A 22,410-nucleotide genomic window follows, 5' to 3' on the forward strand; every position below is an offset into this window, starting at 1 on the left:
GCCTATGAAAATACTGACATGACTTGCATATGGAATGGTTTGCAGATCACATGGAAATACCAGAAAGCGTCTTGCCTTTTTAGGCACCAAAATCTTTATATGACAATTTGAAAATAATGAAGCATATGATCAATCCCCACTTTGTGTCTAGCAATGAAATCTTGTGGGAATTACAAATGACCAGAGGTGATTTCTCAACTTGATATAAATAGGGAAGGCTATATAGAGAAAATTGGCTTAAAGATGAAGAACATAAGAAATATTTTTTTCAGAAGAAAAAACTATTTTCAGTATGGGAGAAGGGATGCTCAAGTCATTATCAGGGGCTCATCTTCTGTTCAGACTTGAATATGTAGTATGAGATGAGTATCTGCAAACATGGAAAGCCTGAGTAAAAGGAAGATGATTTTGCATACATAAACTCCCTATCAGTTCAGTGACTTTTATATCAGACAACATAGAACCTTCAGGAGATTCAGGGAAAATCATCGTGTCTATTCCTTAGCCCTCAATGTCTTCTGTCTCAATATAGCAGAAATGAGGATTGAATGAGGTCACCAAAGAGTTCTAAAGATTATTTATAGTCTAAAATAATAAATATTGAATCCTTGAAACTCTAGGGTCATCTCTTCCTGAATTCGGGGCTAACTTGGCATAAAAGGATGTGAACAGTGAGACACCTTAACCATAACATTAACGTCTTCTAAAGTTCTAATCTGACCTACAATATTCACTCTGACCACTGACTTCGCAGTGAGATGATCTTAAATCTTGGTCCTTCTGGGTTATGTTTCTGATAATAATAATTGCTAATTGAATTAGTCAAGGTTCTCTAGAGACGCAGAACCAATAGGGTGCGTGTGTGTGTGCGTGTATTATAAGGAACTGGCCCACATGATTACAGATGCTGAAAGTTTCCAGGTCTGAAGTTGGGAAGCTGGAGACCCAGGAGAACTGATGGTGTATTTCCAACCAAGTCAGAAGGCCAGAGAACCAGGGGAACCCATGCTGCAAGTCACAGTCTGAGTACAAGTGTGAGGGCAGGAGAAAATTAATGTCCTAGCAGAGAGAAAAATTCTTCCTTGCTCAATATTTTATTTTATTCAGGCCTTCAAGGGACTGGATGAGGCCTACCCATACTGGGAAAAAGCAATCTGTTTCACTGATTCAAATGTTAGTCTCATTCAGAAACACTTGTAGACACATCCAGAACAATGTTTAACCAAATATCTGGTTTCCCCATGGCCCAGCCAAGTTGATACTTAAAATTAACCATTACACTAATATTCATTGAGAACCCAGTACATTCCTGTCATTTATACTGGATTTTAATCTTAAATTTAACTTAGTCTTCCCAGACACTCTAAGAAGTCAGGTCTAATTATCATCTCTATTTACTGAATGAGGAATTGAAGGTACAGAACTGTAAATTCCTTTTCCATACATCATGCCACAAAGTGGTGGAAAGACATTTGCCTGGCCCCACAGCTGTCTAAACTATGTCACACTCACCTATCCTACTGTCATGGTGTCTTGGGTCCCACTGAGTCAGCCCAAAGGACCACAATTCCAGCTTTGGTACAAATAGTTGCTTTAATGAAAGTGAACTTGTCATAATTTTGCTTATATGTTGTGCCCATTAAACTTAACTAAGGACCTAATGTTCCTAATTTTATAAGATGGCTATGGGGAAGGAAAAATCACAAAGCTTTCTGGGAGGTAGTCTAGAAAATGTAACCACTAGAATGTGGAGCACATGAAGAGGGATGACAGTAAATAATGGCTAAAATTCAATGACATCTATGAGAGTTGGGATGTAGTGCTTCTCAGTGTTTGCCTGATTCAACCCCTTGATTTCTCCAAGAGTAAATCAAGACCTAAAGAATTTGGTTTTGTGACTCTCCAAAGGCTCTGTAGATTGGTAGATCTAAAGTTAGGTTAAGTTATGGAAAATCTTTTTTTAAAAAATTTTAACTGTATTTTTTCCATTACCATTTTGAATAACAATAGCCAAATATATAGTCCATGTTATGGTAGTAACACCAAACTACTTATAGTTGTCTGCTCACTTTGTCACATTGCTGCATAGCTCTGTTATGTGATGTGCTGCAGTTGGCTCTTGTAAAAGAGCAAATGATGCACATATTTTCCCCAGAACCCACTATTAAACATTTAGTAGCCCACCACTGTCTTTTTGCTTTGATTCTGACCACTTTTGTTCCATACCTTCCCTACCATTTTCACCTAGCTTTATTTTCAAATCTACTCATTTACCCCTTATAAATCAGCTAAATATAATCTATAAAAATAGTTCTCCTTAATCCCCTTCTTGATGCTTTTATAACAACTCATGCATATGCCCTCTTTTAGTTAAAAAAAAATTAGTCATGTTTGACCTTTTCAAAGATAGAGCCTGTGTGTGTGTTTTTTTATACTTGTATCCCTAGTATATAACAGGGCCCTATCTTTGGGTGATATCCAGTAAATGAACCTTAGTTAGGGGATCTACTGAATGTTTTTGATCACAGGGGGAATGTGCTCTAAACACTGGAAAAGATGACTTTGGCAGTGGTAAGACATGGGAATTGTGGTGAGAAAGACTAAAAGTCAAAAGTGTGGTTGTTAAGGCTAAGGGTCTGAATGAGGAAAGCTATGTAATAAATGATGTCTGAGAGTCCATGAAGAATGAACCACCTAAATTTATTAAAATAGGTGTGATAGAAATCATTGCTATGTATTGGCATCTCTTGGAAGTTTGTTAGAAATGTAGAATCTCGGGCCCCATTGGAGAGCCTATGAATCGAAGTCTGCATTTGAACAAGATCCCCCCGGGTGATTTGTATGAACATTTAAATTTGAGAAGCACTGGTCAAAGAGAAGGAAAGAGTAAATGATGACAAGCTTAGTCCTGTGTTTCCTAGTCACCGGATTTCTCAATATTTTCACATTGAGTAGATTCCTTTACAGATTCATATAAAGTGACAGTAAGCCAGGGACAGGTGAAACACTGGTTCTCTCAAAGAACCATGGAAACAACTGAAAATAATTTTGGAGAAAATAAAGTCCTCGTTTCCATAGAAGGGCTGCATATTTTTAGAAAGCTCATAATAAAATGTGAAGCAATAAACCTTATTCTCTATTGCATTTTTGCGGTAAGCGTCTCTTTGCTATATGTACAGACCCCCAGGTCCATAAACAGCCATGATTATCAGGTACCTTAGGGAGGCCTTCAGTGTAGGCTGTCTTCTCCATAGGAACTTAAAAAAATATTGTTATTCATTATTTATTATTTTTATTGTTGTTCAGTTACAGTTGTCCCCATTTCCCCCCCACCCTGTTTTTCTCCTCTGTCCCTCCCCTCCCCCACTCTCCCAGTCAATCTCTGCCCCATTGTCCTTGCCCGTGGGTCTTTACACATGTTCCTTGACTTGACCCTTCCCCCTCTATCCCCCATTATCCTCCTTTCCCCTCCCTTCTGGTCACTGTCAGTTTGTTCTTTATTTCTATGTCTCTGTTTCTATTTTGCTTGCTTACTACTCATTTTATTGCTTAGGTTCCACCTATAGGTGAGATCATATGGTATTTGGTCTCTTGTTTCACTTAGCATAATGCTCTCCAGTTCTATCCATGTAGTTGTGAAGGGTAGAAGCTCCTGCTTTCTTTCTGCTGCATAGAATTCCATTGTGTAAATGTACCACAGTTTTTTGATCCACTTCTACACTGATGGACACTTAGGCTGTTTCCAGCACTTGACTATTGTAAATAATGCTGCAGTGAACATTGGTTGTGCATAGGTTCTTGTAAATTGGTGTTTCAGGATTCTCAGTGTATAATCCCAGCAGTGGAATTGCCAGGTCAAAAGGCAGTTCCATTTTTAGTTTTTTGAGAAAATTCCATACCGTTTTCCATGATGCAGACTACACCAGTCTGCATTCCCACCAATAGTGCACTAGGGTTCCCTTTTCTCCACAGTCTTGCCAGCACTCATCTGTTGATTTGTGAATGGTGGCCATTTTGACCAGTGTGAAGTGGTATCTCATTGTGGTTTTAATTTGCATCTCTCTGATGGCTAGTGATGTTGAGCATAATTATTTCTAATACTCTTATTCTTCAAGGCCATTCTCAAAGTTAAATTTCAATCAGTTAATCCAGAAGACAAGTTGAAGTGTGATAATATGTTAACAATATGTAATAGTAAGAGTATTCAATGTATACAATGCTTGTAACAGGTCAGGCACTATTCTAAGTGCTTTACACATATAAACTCAGTAAATTTTCATAATATACTATGAAATAAGTGACATTAATATGGCCTTCTTCATTTTACACAAGAAGAAACTAAAGAACAGAGTAACTCACCTAAGGTCATGCAACTCAGTGACGGGCTGGGATTCAAACCCAGTGGCTGACTTCAGAGACACTGTTCTTAAGAACTGTGCCCATGGTTCTCCAACCTCAGCATGTGTCAAAATGTTGCCAAACCTTGAATGCCAGCATCCTGAGTCTCAATGACAAAAGAAATAAACACTGAAGTCAATACAATATCAATCAGATAGAGTTTGTTAAAAAGAGCGTGTGCATAGGGAGTCAAGCAGAAAAAAAGAAGTTGAGCTCCCCAAGGGGTTCTTGTGGTTGGCTTATCTAGGGGTCTTGGGGTAGATGTAGGGCTTGGAAATAAGATGAGGTCAGTTTTACCATGATTGTCATTTGGCTGCAGCTGATCCCCAACTAGTCACAAGATGGTTTCCATGGTCAGTGGACCACCCAAAGGAATGTAAAATAACACTTGTGCAAACATTATGGTTACCATTTAATTGGCAAAACAACTATTTTGCAGAACATGATGTTAAGAAAGATGTTATCATCCTATATTCTTTCCTTTAAAGATGTGGTTAGGTTAATTTATCTATGGAATTTTACTGAAAGCAAGCAGCCATAGTCAGTCCTCTAAGATGGAGTTCTTTCAAAGTGGAATCCAGATGTTACTCCTACACTTTTTCAAAGTATTCTGGAATGCTTGTTGAAACACAGATTTCTGCCTTCTCAACAATATCTGATTTGGTAGATCTGGCATATGGCCTGAGAATTTGTGTTTTTTTGAGGCTACTGGTCAAGGCTCCACACCTGGAGAATCATTTCATCATGCAACACATATCTGTCTGTGTTACTTAATTTTAGCTTATTTAATTTCGTTTTAAAAATATCTTTTTTGTAAAAAAAAGTCTAGATACAAATGAATAATAGGAATTGAGAATCCTCAGATGGTTTGAAAATATCATTATGAAAGAATTAAGTGAAAAGTCTTTTGAATGCCTCATACCAGACACACACAGCCTTTACAAGTAACCCTTTTCCAATAACTCTGTTCAGGTAATCCTATTCATACATTTTTTCTATTTTTTTTTCAAAAGAAAAATTTTCTAAAGATTTTACTTCTGCAAAATGTTAATGCTAGTTCTGAAATAATGGAGGATGTAAGATTTTCAGTGTGGTGGGTTAGAAGTAGCACAAGACCTACATACATGCATGCCATTAATTACCTTGCCTGCCTTCTGACAGGTCCCACAACCTCTATATTTCTTTATCTGTAGCATGAATCTTGGACTAAGTCAAATAGCTTCTTTTGTCTTAATCCTGTGGATAGATAATTCAAGATGGGGGCCAACAATCTCCCATCAGAGACCAAAATAGAGGCCCTGCAGAAGCACTTTCTGATGTTGTAATGATAGCCACGGCTTTCTTGTTACTGAAAAGGAAGAAATAACAAAGAACTCTGCCAGCAGTCTACTAATCATGAATCTATGTCACAGTGACAGTTAATCTTCTCTTCCTATTAATAGATGCAGATGCCTAGGGGCTTAACATTTTCCTACTAGCTTAATAAGGGGAAAAAGACTAAATGGAAGGCAGACAGAGTTGCCTAATTGCATAGCCAGCAGCTATTGGGGTGTTGCTCAAAGGGACAAAACCAAAAAGAAGAGAGAAGCAAGATGGCAATTCACCATAGCCCATGCCAGCATGTTGCCCTCAAAAGAAATTAAAAGCAAGTCATTTTGATCAGTTTTGGTATATCTTTAGGAGCATAATCAATTAAAACCCCAGATTAACCTTCAGTCACTATCCTGCCTGCTGAGCTATATAAAACAAAGGTGAAGCTATATTGATTTCTTTGAAAATGCCATGGAATATTTACTACAAGAATATAAAAGAAAAATAAAGCAGTGTCTACTCAGTTTTGCAAAACCAATATGGTTTCCAGTTCAGGAAGTTATCAGGTCTTAATGTGCTCAGATGTTTCATGGGCATTTAAACAGAAGAATCTCATGAGAAAGAAAGGGCCATATATGTTTTTAAAATAAAAAAGCATTTCACAACCTGGCTGGTGTGGCTCAGTGTATTGAGTGCCAGCCCGTGAACCAAAGGGTCGCTGGTTCCATTCTCAGTCAGGGTACATGACTGGTTTGTGGGTCAGGTCCCCAGTAGGGGGAACATGAGAGGAAACCACAGATTGACATTTTTCTAATTCTATTTTTAAATTAGGTGGATTTCTATCACATCCGAAATACAACACCCTAATAGTTATTTCAAGTGTTTCAATAATTTTTCTCAGTAAAGAAAAATAGTACTTTGAAAATAATGTATAAATTTTGAAGCAAGAGAAAGCTATATAAAATAGGCTAAATCTTCACATTGTATAAATGTGTCCTTGAGCAACTTTCTTACTAAAGAATACTCATTACACAAAATAGTAAAAGGATGCTTATTAAGCTTCTATTCTGATATTTTAAGTAATGTCTTCATGAACCACATTGCATAGAATCTAATTTGTACACCAGAACTACTGAATAGTTGTAAATTAAACTCATATTTACACCACTAGCCCATTAGCTCAGTTGGTTAGAGCTTGGTGCTAAATTAAGTCATGTCTGAGGGCTTACAAGGAGCTAGATATTTTGCTAGATAGACTGAGCCATTCCTTTGTTTGTGGTTTCCTAGACTACACAGTATAAATCTGCACAACAAATCACAGAGTGTCAATTCAGGGATTGAATTCTCAAAGATTTTTTTCCCTTTTAGAGCTCTGGCCAGAAAGATGTATTCCTAATCCATTCCCTTTGTAGACCAGTAAATACTTCCTTAATCCATGTTTTAAGGAGCTGATACTTTGTGGGGCATGCTGACTCTTAACTTTGCTTGAATCCAAAGTCTTGTCTCGTTTACTGTGTGCTTCTTAAGTCACAAACCTCTCAACATTAAAAACTGGCATATCCCTCACATCTAAGTAAGACTCATTTTCGCTCCCTTGAAATTTTTTAGCCCTGGGCATATTGTTTAATTTGGGGGGTCTTTGTTATATTTGTTACAATGCTTATAGATAGTTGATAGTAGAAAACATTTTTAGGCAACCTTGACTTCTAGGTTTCCAGAATAGATAACAGTTGTATGTGTTCTCTTTATAAAGTAATCACATTAAGAACTGTGTCTAAGTATGGAGATACTCAGAGGTAACATACTATAGGGTTCGGTACCAAACTGTCCAGATTCTCATTTGGATACCATAATTTAGTTTTAAGATCTTAGGTAAGTTGCTTAATCTTTCTCTCCCTTGATATCCTCATCTGTAAAATGACAATGACGACTTATAGGATGCTTTGAGAAATAAATGATTCAGGAAACAAAGCAGTGCTTGTATGTGTGCATTAAACTTTTAATAAAGATCATTATTAGTCAGCCTATCATATGTAAATTGAGGTATACAAATACTTGCACAGGATGTATAAATGAAATTATTATCCCCTGTACTGCTGGTCTATATCAGGTACTATGAAAGTTCTGTATTATGTTGACAAATATAATCCTCACAATCTGTTAGGTGTGCATGTACTTTTTATTCCCATTCTATCTATGAAGAAAATTACTCACTCAAAACTCACACAGCCTTTGCGTGGTGGAATAAGAATGGAATGCAGATCTGTTTTGCTCCAAAGTCCGAACTTGGTATCAATAGATTTAAGCTCAATGCAGACTCCATCAGTGACCAGTTTTATAATAATAATAATATCCAACACTTTCATTGTATTTTCTATGTGTTGGGAACTGTTTAAGAGCATTTAAACTCATTTATTTATCATAGTAAACCTTTGAGAAATGTACTATCCTTTCTATTACTCTGTTTCATAGGTAAGAAAAGTAAGACATAGAGAGTTTCAGTAACTTATCCAAAGTCACCCAAAAATAATAAGTAGAAAAGTATTTGAAACTAATCTATCTAGTTAAGTTCATATGTACTCCATCTATGCTATAGAACTATAAGCTCCCTGTTCTGTCTAAACTTTAGTTAGATTCCCCATTTTTAGAATAAAGATAACAAGGATTAAGTAACATCATACAGATAGAAGTTTTTTTAAACTGTAAATCACCTTATAATATTGGTTTTTATATGGAAACATTTTATAGTATGGGCAACAATTTAAGTTCATAAAGTGAGTAAATTATAATCTTGACAGTTTAATATTTACTTTTAATTGTATAATATACAAAGGGGCTTGTCAACATTAGTTCAATCATTTCATCACCTTTTGTGGAAAAAAGAATTTCATCAGAGTGATCACATCTTGACTAACATTTATAAATATTTACTTACATCCTTCCATTTCATTATAACAATGACTAATCACACATCATCTAATCTTGATTATGTGAGTGATTTAAGGAACATTGAATTATTTTACATGATTGAGGGTTTGGATATTCAAGACACTTGCAAATTGTCAAAAGAGGCACCTGTGAATATGAGAGATTAGAAATTGTACTTTTCATGTTTGAAATTTCGGGGCTTTGAAGATTTTCACATCTATATTCATGAGATTATTGGTCTATAGTTCTCTGCTAGTAATGTATTTATCTGGCTTTGGTATTAGGGTAATTCTGGTCTCATGAAATAACTTAGAATATGCTCCCTCTTCTTCTATTTTCCAGAAAAGGTGTTAGAAAATTGGTACTATTTATTCCTTAAATATACTGGTAGAATTCATCAATAAAACAATCTGACCTGTTACTTTCTAATTTGGAAAATTATTAATTTTGAACCAATTTCCTTAATAGATATAAGAGGCTAATAAAGGAAGTGATTGAGATGTGGGTTCTGAATTGGTTGGTTTGCAGTTGAAATGCCCAGTTACTGGCTTGTGGCTTATTACCTTCTGGAATTGGCTAACCTTGGGAGGGGAGGTGCCTCCAGAGTAGAAAGATCCCAGATGTCAAAATATCAGAATGAATAAACTAAAAGGCATAATTGATACTGGCTCCAGAGATTTCTGCTTCAGGTAAACAAATCTCATTTGTAACAGTATAAATTCAGGGGTGTCTCTCAATTTCAGGGTGGTAGTTTCCCCTGCAACCACAGTTCTCTGATGGGCCCAACAAACGGTATTGATTTTCAATTTGTTCAACTTTTTCTTGTTGTAATACAAGTGATGAGTTCTAACCTCTCAGTACACATAAGAACTGAATCCAGAAGTGTCCCAACCAGTTTTAATTGTTCTGTTCACTTCAGTTTTATGCCGAGCTCAGATTATTTGCACTAGCTTCCAGATTCAATGGAGTTACTCTGAGAAGTTTTTTTTAATGGAAATTTTTGCTCAGCCTAGAAGTGGGGTGGTAGGCAGTTTATTCATACAGAATCATGTGCTTTTATTTTACTTTTAAAAATTATATCATGGTTATATTTTATAGGAAAGTGCCAGGATATTATTTTCTTTAACAAATTAATTATTCAAACATTACTTATAGCAGCTAAAAAATAAATTTCACAAAAGTACAGTAATTTCTTTCTGCTCTCATGTGCTGAAATAAACACTAGCATGGAAATCCTAGGACTCAGTTTTGAGTATTGATTGTTAATTACCAGCAAGATAGTTTTACAAATACCTCATTCCCAAATTTCTCAATACGTGGATTCAGGTAATAATATTTGCCTTCCTAATTTGCAGTGTAGTTAGGACCATGAGAGGGCACATGGAAGGTTTACATTTACATTGCAAAGCACCACAGAAATATAAGTGAGTAATATCCTTATTAATAACTTCCATGTACTGTCTCCCCTGTGTATATGCCCCCTTCCAAACAGAACACTGATCGAAGGGGACATAATAGCTTCTGTGTTCTTGAATCCTTTCCCTCAGCTCTTAATGAGGGAGCCTAAAAGACTGAAATGAGAAGAGTAAGTGAAGCATGAGCAAATGAAGGACAACAAATGAGTCTTCAAAATAAACCACCATGGGCATGGTTACTCAGGAGTTAACTAGGTAGGAAGTTTAAATAGCCTCTGTGACAGAGTTTACTGCTGCTGGTGGCTGATGAAGTTAAGAGGGTATCCCAACACATATTACCATGTTTGCTGGCTAGACCAAGAGAGGAATTACATTCCTGTTTGACAATATGTCTTTTTCTTAGCAGTAAATTCAACCAAAATAACAAACTACAGGCAGAAAATGATCATAGATTGTGCCTTGGGTAATAACAGTGGGCAGGGAACTTTATTGCCCAATAAACGTTTGCCCCAGCTGTATCATAAAGCATGTAGGAGAGAGCAAAAATTCCCCCTAAATTGCCTGTTTCCCACCATTGTTTCTATTTTTTAACTTTGAAAGTAGTGAAGTTTTATATTACTAACTCTTTGTGTCCAGTTCCATAGCAAACGCTAACATGTCTTGCTGATGTCCAAATGAATTCACTTCCCCAGGACAGTTAACATTAAGAAAGAGTGAGGAAGCAGCCCAGCATTTCTTGAGCACGAACTGTATATCTAGCTCTACGGGAGCTGATGCATGTTAGAAGTAGAGGGCAAGTCAAGCTAATTTGGATTTGGATGCGTGGTTGCATAAACTGTGTGACTCTGGGCCTTGGGTTTACTCTTACAGTACCTTAATCATGTTTTTTTCTTCATTACACAGTCTGCCTTAAAAGCTCTGGGAGAGTTGGTACATGTAAAGCACTTACTGCCCTTCATCACAGAGTATCCTAAAGAACTCTGTAAATTAGGTACCTTTCTCCTCTGTTTTATAGGAAAAAAAAATGAAATGGAGAAAAGTTTAAAAAACATGCCCAAGGGAGGAATATGGCAGGATTTGAACCAGGGTTTAACTGGCTCCCGTATCTTAGCTCCTTCCTCTCTGTTATAGAATTATGAAATACCAAATTATATTTAAATATGTATTGTGAATATACTATATATGCTATATGCCATAAATATTATATAACATGTGTGTTATATATTTATTCTGGCCCTTTCCATATTCTCTTTATGCTAAAATAGTAACTTGCTAATGCCTTTCTTAAGACTAAGTTTTTAAATTTGAAGTTAAATGGTAATTTATCTCTCAATCACATTTCTTTCTTTGTGAGAAAAACTCAGATGAATTTTATTCTGTGTGAAAGGGTGAAAAGTTCATCAACTCCCCGTTTGGTTTATGTATTCAGACCTTATATGGGTTATTGTATTATATGAATTGCAAAGTGAATATTTGAAAGAAAATTGCAAATAAAAAGCAAATTTATAAGAGATTCATATAAATGTTATGTTTTTAAAATTTTGAGAAATTAATATGATTTATGTAATATTTATTATCAATATTAAATTATTTTTATTATTTCTTGCATGGCAAAATATACCTAGTTCTGAATAGCAATCAATTTTCAAATAGAATAAAATGTAGATTAGGTAAATTAAATTCAGTATAGAAGTAACCTGCATACAAAATTTTATAAAATTAAAAAGGAAGTAGAAAATATACCATTATACCCGGGTTTTTGTGTTTTATTAACTGGTAAAATAAACTGTGATTTATTTAAAGACAATTTTAAAAATTGACAATTTTTTTCATTTTTAAAATTAGACTGCAAATAAAGTAGAGTATAATCATATCAATTTTACTTAATTCCCATAAGGTGCTTGAGAGAGAAAAACAAAAATAAGTAGTCCATGAAATGCTGCCATATTTTGATTATGTAAATAAAAATTCTGATGTAGAGTTTTTAAGCAATTTTCTCAGATGCTAATATTTAACAGAGTAAGGCTAATTTTCTTTTTCTTGTTATGACTAATCAATGCTACATTTATAGAATTTTAAAAAGACTCTTGCTTAAATTTTAATGAAGCTAGTTAATTTCCAGAAGAGAGTAATAAGATATCTGTTTTGGAGAGGTAAATAAATTATTTTTTAAAGCAGTGCATTTCTCATACACATGCACTAAATGAAGGAAAACCACCTCTTGAGGGTAGGGTTGGAAACCAGGTTCAACTGTGAAAAGCATTTTGAAGGTAGTGATTAAGATAAAAAGTCCAAATCATAGATGTAAATTTTTCCACTCTGTATTAATACAATAAAAATAATAGCAATAATGAATGTTTATTTTCTTTCTTTTCTAGAAAATAACTTCTAGTAAACTCCAAGGTTTCAGATATAATTCACTCAAACTATAGAGTTGCTTGAAAAAGGAAATGAGAGAATTTATAAAATCTAATCTTGATCATGGAATTGCTTATTAAAAGAAGCTCCTAAAATTAGCACCATGCCTAAAAAAGTTGGTAGACACTATCACTGAATTATGGTCTATCTTCTACTGTATTTGGCCAATGCAAATGGAAAAGCTTCTGTGAAATTTCTTAATAGAGACATAATTTCAGTTCATTACAATCTAACACTCAACTCACTGGCAAAACACATTTGGTATATAAGACATAAGGTTTTCACTATGTGAGTTAAACACCTGGGACATTTAATACATTTTCATAGAATATGAAGGCGCTCTTTTAAATGTTAAATTTATATTTTAAAGTTATTATATCCTACTCTCACCTTACTTTTCTATAAACCATGAAACTTCTCAAGTTATTTGTCTATACTGTTTCTGTTAGTGGATTCACAAATTACATTATTTTATATAATTTAAAAGTATAGGTAATTTTAAAAAATTATGATTATTATTATTTTTAATCCTTACCCAAGAATGTTTTATTGATTTTAGAGAGACAAGGGGGGAGACAGAGATAGAAAGAAAGAGAAAGAAACATAAGTGTGAGAGAGAAACATCCATCCATTACCTCCCATATACACCCCTACCCAATCAAGGATCAAACTGCAGTATAGGTATGTGCCCTGACCAGGGATTGAAACTGCAAACTTTTGGTGTATGGGATGATACTCTGACCCATCCACCCAGCCAGGGCTAAAAATTAATATTTAAAAAATGAATATACCCTGAGTCTAACAAAATTATAGATGAATTTTCCTTTGATTTCTACATAAGCATAAAATAATGCCTATGTATTATTTGTTAATTATCATTTATTGTTATAGCAAAAAAAAATTGAATTAAATGTCTATCAACAGGGTACCAAACGAAAACAATTATTTATCGCCTATACCAGGGGCACCAAACTCATTTTCACCAGGGGCTACATCAGCCTCCCAGTTGCCTTCAAAGGGCCGAATGTAATTTTAGGACTGTAGAAATGTAACTACTCCTTAACTAGGGGCAAGGAGCCTTACTATTGTTACTATCATAGCAAAGTGATCAAACCTAACACCATTAATAGTGGTATCACCTAACATTATATGTTTTCTGATATGATGCAACATAGAATTATTGATAAAATTCTTTTGCCAAAATTGTATTAAAAAACTAATAAAGCATTTAGTACTAATTCAAAATATTCACAAGTGATTTTATTAGTACATTAATATCAATAATATATAAATATATCTATTTCTCCACATTCTCTCTAATAAGCAAGGCTCTTTTTTCCATGACTATGTAAATATGGAATAATATTCAACAGTATTTTCATTTTTATTTTTCTAATTACTAGTTCTGTTTTGATGGGGTCATTGATTTTTCCACACTATTTTATTATGTTATAGATGCTTATTCATAAATGGTAGGTTAATATGAGATAAATACATCCTTTTTGTGTGTGTGTTTATATGTTATATGCCTATGCAAAGTTAGCTTTTTGGTAGGTTTTTAGCATTCAGAATTTCTCAATTTTCACCATATTTTCATTAACAGCAGTCTGTTTCTATCATTGAGGGTCTAATCCCAGGAAATAAGATTGATTAAATATATAATATTGGATAATTTTTCCCTGATTTGTATAGGATTTTACTGGTTGCATTGCTTAAATCTTCTTCAGGATTAAAATTCTTATTACCCTAGCTGCTGGGAATGTTGCCAGCAAACACCCTTCACCTATCTCTTCCCTTTGGGGATTGCCTTAGCTAATGAGACCTGCCTCTCTCAAGGCCATTCTTCCTTTGACAGACCTACTCAGGGCTTAACTGACATGAGGTAAAGGCCTGGCCCTCTTGACCTTACTTAAGACAGCCTCAAAGGTTTATCCTATCTTGAGATTCCTAGTAAGGTCAGTTAATACTTTCTTTAAGACTGTATCTTTTAACTGAAAAAAAAAAATTGTTTTAAAAGACTGTATCTCCCTCTGCCCAATCTTGCTCCCTTCCCTCACCTTGCACAGGAGCTTCCCCCGAAAGCACTCCATAAAAAGTCTCCTATATATGATCATTCAGTATCTTTATTCTCCTCCTTCTATATTTGTTATAATCATTGTGGTCAGTGTTCTGTATTTGTTGAAATATTATCAATGGTGGAAAACCAAAAGATATGCCCTTCTCCCACTAAAAATGAGACTGTTTTCCAGAGGCCATTTCTGCTGTTGAATAGGTCAGAAACATTTCAAGCCAGAGGAAATAAAGAGTTCTGAAGATTTTATTTGCTCATGACTAGAGCAGAGGTAAACTCCTAGTGCATGCTTCTTACTGCCCGTGTCTCAGGTGATCCAGAATGACAACTCTGAATGGCTTAAGATAGCACCTCCAATTTTGGACTGTTTGGTGGGATGTACACTTAGATTTCTCATATTTCAATCTTAAGAATTTTATTTTATAGTGTTACGTGCATGTGTTTTATTGATTTAAAAACTGAGATATAAATATTAATGAAAGCATTTGTTTTATTTTTCAAATTTGCATACATAACATAGGAGGCTGATTTCCCCCTCCTGTTGCCTGAACAAACACAGGGAGTGACCATAGCTGCTCTGGCCCACAGGAAGCAATGTAGTCTTACTAGTCATCCCTAGACTATAAATTCCCAACTCCTGAGCCAAGCTCTCACCACCAAACTTGGCAAAAATTTCCAGCAGACTTGTTATATGAAATTTTAAGAACTAAAATGAACTTGTTTCTATTTTCTGTATTAGATGTTCTATTTAGAGGAACAGCATGCACCTTTTTTATATATAATGTTAGGTTTTAAACTATATATTTCTTGAAGAGCTTTGTGATACATCCAACCACTTTAAAAATAGCTCATATAACATTATTTCATCTGCCAGGAATTATTTTCTCAGTAGAAAATTTCTAACACTTCAGGCTGAAGTATATGGTTCTTTGGATAATGGGTATGGTATTGTGTTTCCATACTTAATGCACAAACACTATGGATCTGAAACAGGCCTGTATAGAAGGAGTACATATTTTAGAAAAAGAGTATATAATTTCAAATAATGTTTTCACCTTGCAAACATGTATGAATTTCATCACCTTTATGGCATCCACTTCACTTAAAATTCCATGTTGTAATTCTTCTATTTAACCTCTTGTAGAAAAATCTTTCCCACCTCACTTTACACTCTGAACCTCCTTCCTCAGTAATCATGGCATCTTTTGGCTTCTGGTGTAATCTACAAATGATGGAGGCACGGCTGGGAATAATTAATTTTGGGAGAAGTTAAAACTCAAAATTAATAAGGTGATGCCTGAAGTTTTCAAGATGTGTTTTGACACAAATTGATATCAATTTCAAAATACTATCACTGAGATGAATATTTATCTTGAGTAATGCATTTTTGGTAAATAGGTTTCTAAGAATATTTTCTTTTTAAGTGCCAATTTCAGGATAGTGCTTTTAAAAATCTAATTTACAAAAAATGTACATGCCAAAGGTAAACCTAGTTTCCTATTAGAGCCTAAGGCTGTAGACAAGAAGACTGTTGTAGATTACCAGAGCTGTCTTAAACCAATTAGTTAGATGATGACAAAAATGGAACAACCCCTATACAGGAAGACATTCCAATTATTATTCCTCCTCAAACTAACAAACCCCAGTAGTTAATCTTGGCTGAAAGTAATTCTGAATGTTATTATTGTCCAGCAAATAAGGAGAATAAGTAATAGCTGCTACTATCCTTTTAGCAGTAATATGGCCAAGCCCTGACTATAGCACTATAATTCAGTTTATTCAGATTTGACATCTATCTTTTGTAATGTTCTTAGGTATTCAAAATTGTCTTTATCTTATATTGGATCTGTCCAGGCCAAAAAAGAAAAAAAATGAAACAAAACAGAAGCTAGCCTAAGTACTTCAAACAGAGAGTAGTTAATAGCAGAACTGGTTATGAAAGTGTTAGAAGGGGTAGAGAGTGAGAAAGTAATGTTACCTAAAGTCTGTCTCTAAGGCAATTTGTTGCTCTGCCAGCAGAGAGTGCTGTGGAAATGGTACCAAATTAGATAAGTGGACAGCTAGGAAGACATGTGCAGATAGACACTGCAGGAGCCCGAAGTCCTCTGATGAAGCTGCTTTCCTTCCCCCAGTACGGCTAGAGCCAACAGTCAGTCACCTCCAATAGCCTACTCTGCAGAAGACACAGCACAAATAACATGGCTTTCTCTTTCTTTTATTTCTATATTCCATCATAGACACGTACTTCATTTTGACAGAATCCAGTGAGTAAACAACTGACAGAAAAGTCTAAAAAATATAATTTTAAGTTTCCAGCCCATACCACAGGGTGGAGTGTGAGATTGAACTCAGGCTGATTTATGCAATATACCTAGAGAGATATTGAGCAATTATATTTTAGGGTTTATTTTAAAGGAACTATTAGTACACAGGAGCCTAGTACATGATATAGGAAAAGTGTGCTGTCCTGGTGTGGTAGTCAGAAGCAGAGTTCTGATAAGAGTAACTTTAGGGTTGGTTTGTTATTGATGGGCCTCATCATTAGCTTTTATTTCATACAGGAATAATTTTACTTCTTGATAACTGCACACAAAGCCATGAGCAAATATGCATCTAATAATAAACATTCAACTGACCTTTTAATATCTTACCACTATTTTACTTCTAAAGCTACTACTGGCACAAATAGAAACTGTGATACAGACTATTGGTGGTCACTTCCATTAAGGTCTTCTGTTAAAAAAGGTCTTAATTGGAAATAACCCATTTTTATCCTAGCCTATGCTTTATTCAGTAATAGATACTCATTTCTAAAACACATAAATACTTGCTTATGGTGTACTATACTCTAGATTCATGAATTTCCAGATAATTGTTTTAATATGTAAATTAGATAGACAATGTAAGTGTGTGTTTAGAAAGAGGGAGAAATATGTTAGAAGAATGTTTATGTACATATAAGAATATATACTATACATACCTACCTGTATATCTGAATACTTAAGGATATTAAAGTCAAGGCTACAATGTGAAAACAATCATACCTCCTAAAAAGAATTGGATTGGATAAATAACACAGAACCCCAGAAAATCTAAGAAAGGGATTGGATAGGGGGAGGACCCAGCACAAGCCCCCCAAGAATTAGGGAAGAGATTGGTTAATTTAAAAGAAAGCTGACCTTTCCCAGGCCCGAGATAATATATTCAAAGCTTAACAAAGGCCCCTCTGCATTCATTTGTTTGCCTTTTCCTCAGGATATTCTTTCTCTGTTGCAGCCATGCAGGCCTGGCAGTCACATGGGCCCAAACTTGGGTGAACTCCAAGCAGGGGCCTACATGGAGCAGCACAGCTGGCAATAGAAACTAAGTTAGCTGGATGGGACAGAGACTTTGCTGTACTAAGATTTGGCATGGACTGAACTGAACTACAAAAGCTTCAGATGCCCTACCGATGTTGGGCCAACATCACAAAATTTCTGGACCTTGGCCCTTCTTCTGGGCTTGGTGAAGACAAGGCTGGACTTCTTCCACGATGGGACCAAGCTGAGCCATCTGGTCTCCTTCCACAGCGGGATGGAGCTGAGCCATCTGGTCATGAATGAGACACGGGGAACCTGGGTGCAGTCCTTGTGTTTGCTCCAGCCCCAGTAAATCTCACCACTACACCTCATCCTCCTATATGTGGGTCCCCAAAATGCTTTTCTTGCAACTCCAAGGAAGAACACTATTTCCATTGGCAACACTAAGAATGATGGCCAAAGAAAAATCTACCCTGCATATTTTTCCTTGTTATACTGAAATAAGCAGTTATACTGAATTAAACAGTTATACTGAATACGCTTCTATATTTTCAGAATTCTTAATTAACTAGCAGAAACACTGCTAGTGTTGCAACTTTAAATATAATATGGCTCATATATTTCCAGTCTATCAAGTTTAGACATATTCTTCTTTATCTGTTTAGCTGTTTTAATGTGAGAAATATCTAATAAAATGTATCAAATGCATTTTTATCTTTTGTTGATTTTTCTATATTAAAATGGTTAAGTTCATATATTGCCTAATGCTAAATCATCTTTGCATTTCTAAAACAACTACAGGAGCAGGTAGTAGTTATACTTCATTGCATAACTACATTTGCAATTATTTTTAATTAAGTTGGGGTATAGTTATTTTTAACATATAAAATTTTTGCTGTAGAATTAAGGATATTACTGTGACAAATTGTGATGGAAAACTACATTTTTCTCTGTTCTAAAAAATTATGTACATAGCAAGTATGTTACCTGAAGTTGAGTAGGTCTTGTGATTTTAGGAGTAAAAAAAAATAAAAGCATTATGCTAAGTGAAATAAGCCAATGGTGAAAGAGAAATACCATATGATCTCACCTATAAATGGAACATAATCAACAAAGCAAACAAACAAGCAAAATAGAATCAGAGACATTGAAATAAGGAACAATCTGACAGTAACCAGAGAGAAGGAGGGAGAGGGATAATAGGGGAAAATAGGGGAAAATAGGGGAAGGGCCATCAAAGAATATGTGTGGACAAAGCCAAAGGGAGTAGGTTTGAGGTGGGGATGGGTGGGGATGGGTGGGGTGGGGGGGCATGGTGGGGTGAAAATAGAGACAACTGTACTTGAAAAACAATGAAAAAAATAAATGATCACAATTTATAATTTTTTTAATTAAAGAGAGGATTCAAGTTTCATAATGGATATTTTTAATTTCTGAATTTTATTGAATTCATTCATAAAATTCCAAGTTTATTGGAAAATGTTTTAACCTATTTTTATAAAAGCGTTTAAAATTTTTTCACATATATTGTTCTAACCCTTCCCACTTGCCTAATTTAGTTTTTTAAATATCTGTTGTCTTGTGTTACAAACCAAACTGTGCCCCACTCCAATTCATATGTTGAATACTTATACCCTACTAACTTAGAATGTGGCTGTACCTGAGGTAGAACCTTTGAAGAGGTAAGTGATAATAAGGTCCTTTAGGTTGAGTCTTAATCCAATCTACCTAGTGAAGAGAATAAGTTTATACAGGGAGAAGCACCAGGTATGTGGACACAGAGGAAAAAGGTTATGTGAACACACAGTGGAGAGGCAGTCATCTGCAATGTGAAGAGAAAGACTTCAGGAGAAGCCAAACCTAACTTGACGATGGACTTACATATAGAACTTTGAGAAAATAAATTTCTCTTGCTTAATCCATTTATTCTGTGCTCACCAGTTATGGCAGCCTGAGAAAATGAATGCATCTTGCATTGATCAGACTTACAAGATTTGTTATTTTATCATTCCTGTTCCTAGAACTTTAGTTTTATTGATGAAATCTATAGCTTTTAGTGTACTTTATCTCTAAGTTGTTTCTGTTTTTGTTTTTATTTTTTACTATAATATGAAATGAAACTTGTTTCAACTTTTTATTTTTCCAAACTTTCATATTTAAAAAAAATATATTCTAAAGGCTCATTTCATCAGTTTATTGATTTAGTCCTTCCTTTCCATCCATTTCTAAAATCTATAATTTCAATCATAATTTTTTATTTTTATTCAAGAGTTATTTACAAGAGGTTTGGTTAAGTAAAGATGGATTTTTGTTTGTTTTATTTCTTGATCTTTGTGACTAATTTCTGGAGTATTGCATTGCTTTCAAACAACATATCTTATGCTATTTCTAAGTAAATATATGCTCCTTATAACTAAAAACATGGCTTATTTGTAAATGTACCCCAGGTACTTTATTCATTCACCAAACTTTTGTTGAACAGTATTTTTGGTGTGTGCCAGGCTCTGGAAAGCATGGAGAATAGCACTGTGAACAAGGAACAGTGCTATTCTCCAGGGGCGCAGAGATGAAGCTTACATATGAATTGAGGGAGTGAGACAAATAAAAGTAAGCAGTCCAATAAAATAATTTCAAGTTGTAATAAGTGCTCTAATGAAAACAAGTGAGGGCCGAGATGGAGACTAACAAAATGGGGAATCTACTCTTGGTAGGGTGGTTGTAGAAGTCTTCCCTGAAAAGAGGATGCTATCTGAAACATCAAATCAAAGGAGAGCTCACCATGAGAAGAGTTGGTTGTATATGGACAAAGATGGAGTCTCACAGAAAGCCCAAAGGCAGGGGCTATGCAGGGGAGAACCGGTTTTGCCACTGGGAGCCTTTCCTCTAGTGTTGTGGGTAATCAGCTTTTTCCTCTAGGTAGGATGATTTACCTCCTGGCAGCCTAAGTTACCTGTGGCACTGTTCTGCTTCTTTGGCCCCAGTGCCAACTCTCCAAGTGTTCTTGGTAATAACATCTCCCTCATTTGAAGAATTATATGAACAGGTTTAATCTGAAAATTTCTTCCATTGTGACCTTCTCTTTTAGATAGCTGGTCCCACCCTAATAATGAAATTATTATGATTCTACCAGGGAAATTCAGATTTTGGGGAGAGATTTCCACCATGAAGTTGTAGGATCCTCAGTGCTCTCATATTCATTTCTCAAATTGAAAGCATTTGCTTTACTTCTGAGTTCCTATCTATTCAGGCTTGTTGATGACACCTTTCTAGCTTGCTGGTACTGTTATGAATTTATTCTCATAATCATATTTTTTGATTATGTCATTTCAGTGAGATCCAGGATTAATAAATATACAGGACTAGTTGACTTTTTTAAACTAGCGTTCAAGAATTTACTTCAAAAGTATAGTTTTATTTATTTTTAAAATGCTTATGGAGTTCTCAATCAATTGCAAATATGTCAGTTTATGGGAAACTTGATGAATGCATGTTACCTGCTTTTGGAATTTGTTTTCTATTTCTTCCCATTTACCTTCATTTTTCTTTTTTCTTTTTTAGCTGATTTAGGACTTTAATATCCTTCACATATTCAACATAAAATACTGACAATAGATAAATCACAGAGGGAAAGGCTCTTCAGCAAGGATCTTCAGAACTCACAGCATCACTCTGGTCAAATACTAAAGCAAGGTCAAACAAGTAAACAAATGATAAGGGAGTTGAACAGATATTTTTTAGTTTAATGACATAAACCAGCCAGCTAACCTTCTCTTCCACCCAATGAATGTAAAATGAATCAAGGAACTTCTAAACCTGGTGAATCAGCTTCTAAAGGGAGGAGGAAAGGGAAAGACAGAACTGTTGCTAATCTAATGTGATAATGCACAAGGTCGAGGATTCTGACAAATTCTTGAAATCTCTACATGTGTTACCCAAAACCACATTATTAGAAATATAAATGCTTAGTGATAAAAGCTTTGGTATTAAAAACAGATCTTGCCACATAAACACATGGTCACTTTTATCTAATTATGAAAATAAAAGCACAAAGAAAAGATCTCCAGTTTGCCCTTTAGCCTTGAATTCCTAAATGCCATGTGGTCAACATTAACCTGAATTAACAGCTATGGAACCCAGTAGCCTCCAGTGCTGTCACTTTGGAAAGGATCAATATTCAGCACCCAGAGGACCCTTTCCACCCTCCATGCTGCATGTTTGTGTGTGTCTACAGAAACATTAAGTTTGCATGATTAAGTCCACAGGTAGGTTTGAATACTAAGATCTAACTAGAAAAATTAGTAGCAAAGACAACATAAGCTGGAATCACAAGGAAAGCTAAAGGAAAATTTCTAAAAATTGTTCCATTTCAAGTCAAATTTAAGATGTCTGTTAAGATCAATCAGTTTTACAGACCTGTGGATATTTTGCTGTTTTGGGAAAAGAAGGAGGACAAGGAGATGAGGAAGAGGAAGAGAAAGAGGAGGAGGAGGAAGAGGAGAAAAAGGAGGAGAATCTGTAATAAGCATGTTCCTTTGAGAAAAAATACTAAGTTTTTCAAACTATTGTTAAG

This window comes from Phyllostomus discolor, chromosome 4, assembly GCF_004126475.2.
Source record: "Phyllostomus discolor isolate MPI-MPIP mPhyDis1 chromosome 4, mPhyDis1.pri.v3, whole genome shotgun sequence".
NCBI lineage: Eukaryota > Metazoa > Chordata > Mammalia > Chiroptera > Phyllostomidae > Phyllostomus > Phyllostomus discolor.